Genomic DNA, 2,693 nt, shown 5'->3' on the forward strand with positions numbered 1-2,693 from the left:
ATTATAACCTTAACATTTCTAATGTTAAAGAAAGCTTATTTTAAGCCAGTAATATTTTTCTGTCATTTATCTCTCCTGATTCCCACAAATCGATCAACTTTGAGTCTGGTACTTGGATTTCGAGGAAGATAAGATTTGCAATGCTTTGCAATCTCTTCATCGAGGTTTTCACTTCACCAGCACACTTGTCACATTTATCCATTTTGGTGACTCAATTTAGTGGTATTCTGGAGCAGTCTTATATTGGCTCCTGAGAACCAGCAGTAAAATTTCCAGGGATTTTTTGAGCCAGTTGTTAAACACAGCCATTATTCAAAATTAATCTATGTAAATCTGCAAGTAATTATTATATTAAAAAGGAAAGTAATAAATGCTTCAAATTCATCAATTCCTAATTATTTTACTTCATTTTACTATTATCTATGCTCCTGAGGTTGTCTATGTTTACTGTGGCCATTTGATGGAAATACTATATAGCAATGTGCTACTACTGTGCATCTCTTCCCATCACATTGATAGCTTGAAATTCACCATAGTGGGAGTATTTGCACAACATACAGAAAAATAGCAAACACTAGACATCTAGAGCTTGAGTTATTATTTTGTTGATTGTCTAGACTTACACTTTACAATTCAGTGGCAGTAGAGCACTTGAAATGTTACTAGTCCAAATTGAGATGTGTTCTATGTGTAAAATACATATCATATTTTGAAGACTCACTATGAACAAAAAGTAAAATAACACACTAATAATTTTTATATTGACTACAGATTGAAATGATACTATTTCGAATGTGTTTGGTTAAAGATTAATTTTAATGTTTCTTTTTTAAGTAGTTACCAGAAACTTGAAATTACATATGTGGCTCACATTATATTTCTGTTGGACAACACTGGTCTAGACTTTAAAAAGTGGTGGATAAAATTAGTAACACATATTAAACTTAAAATTGTATTTTGGCTTTAGCCATTACATCATGATTAGCACAAAAAATGAGGAAATAATTCCAGTATTCAAAAACTACTATCTGATTTAGCAAAGAAGTCACTTACATCATGGACAAACAGAACTCAAAGTATCCATTTAGGTGATATGCTGTATTAGTCCATTTCTGTTGCTTATAACATAAATACTGAAACTGTGTGATTTATAAAGAAAAATAAATTTATTGCTTATAGTTCTAGAGGTTGGGAAGTCTAAAGTTCAGAAAACACATCTGGTGAGGGTCTTGGTGGTGGCGACAGTGATTAAGGAATCTTACATGGCAGAAATGGTGGGACAAAGAGAGACTCTCATGTGCTGTCCTTTTAAGGCCCTCAGAACCACATCCCTGATCGTCATTGTTAATCCATTCACTTCTGCATCATCCTACAATCTAATCACCTCTTCAAGGTCCCACATTTCAATTACCATAATAGTATTTCTCACCCTCCCAACAGACACAGTTGCAGCCAAGTTTCCAGTACCTGGAAATTCGGGGGACACAATTTCAGTTTCAATGAGTTTGGATTGGGGGAACATTCAATCCATAGCACATACAATACTGGGGGAAAAAAAAGAAATACTATTGATATTCTTATTAAGTTCACTTTTTTTCCCTCCATATAGGAAGCCAACCTTTTTGCTCTATTTAATTAGAACATGATGGGAAAATGTGTGGTATCGAGTTGGCTCAGGAGATCAATGACATTAATTATTTTAAATAATATACTCCTTTAACTGCTGAATAAAGGTTGTTGCTTTTGAAAGCCACAATCAGGTTCTAGAAACTGTTTATTTTCATCAGGTAATTATTAATCAAAATCATTGTATCATTGTGCTATATTACAAGGGTTTCTCTATTTGATTAGGAAAATCCTTGGACTGAAATTAATTTTTTCAAGGGGCAAAAGATACTATGACTGTAATCATGAATGTACATCAGATCTGTCTGCTCTTTAGATTTAATATACACCAAATATCCTCTATACATAGCAGCCCATTTAATGTTACACTATATATTGTAGGAAGGCAGGACAAAGCCATGCTGTAGCTATATCATGGAGCTCACAGAGCAGCTGTAAGGAGAACAGTCATTTACTTGAGAGCTAATGGAACAGAAAACAGGAAATAGAGCTTTGGCTAGCTCGGTGAAAATAGAGAATGATGTCTGTATTTTATCTTATTTTTTATAATAAGGCAAGAAAAGAGATGATCAATAAGCACTGAAAGAAAAATAAGTACATGATAATTTAACTTATAATACATATTGTCAAAAACCTCATTTCATTTTTCATTCTGAAGCCCTTTTACAAATAATCAAAGACGTGGCAGCTATTGACAAAGAGGAAGGAAGGAGAAATGTTAGCTATTTTTCTGTGATGTAATAGATGTCTTAGAAATCGGGGTAAAATAAGGATCTGTGGATCCAAGAAGGTGCATTTCCACACTCATTAAAGGTGGTGTAATTATTTTGGCATGTTTCAAAACCTTTTCCAAGATGATAGTGATACTGGAAAAAGTAACATTTTTGATCAATTACTAAGTGTCAAGCCTTCTTCTAAGCACTTTGCTTAGAAAAGCACTTTTTCTTACAAGTTTATGAGATGGGTCCCATTATTGATCCTATTTTAGGTAAGGAAACAGGGTATGGAAATACTAAATGCAAAGTTAGTGGCAGATACCAGACAGGAGAGAGGTAAATGAGATGTTT

The sequence above is a fragment of the Galeopterus variegatus genome, unplaced genomic scaffold (genome assembly GCF_000696425.1).
Source record: "Galeopterus variegatus unplaced genomic scaffold, G_variegatus-3.0.2 Scaffold48, whole genome shotgun sequence".
NCBI lineage: Eukaryota > Metazoa > Chordata > Mammalia > Dermoptera > Cynocephalidae > Galeopterus > Galeopterus variegatus.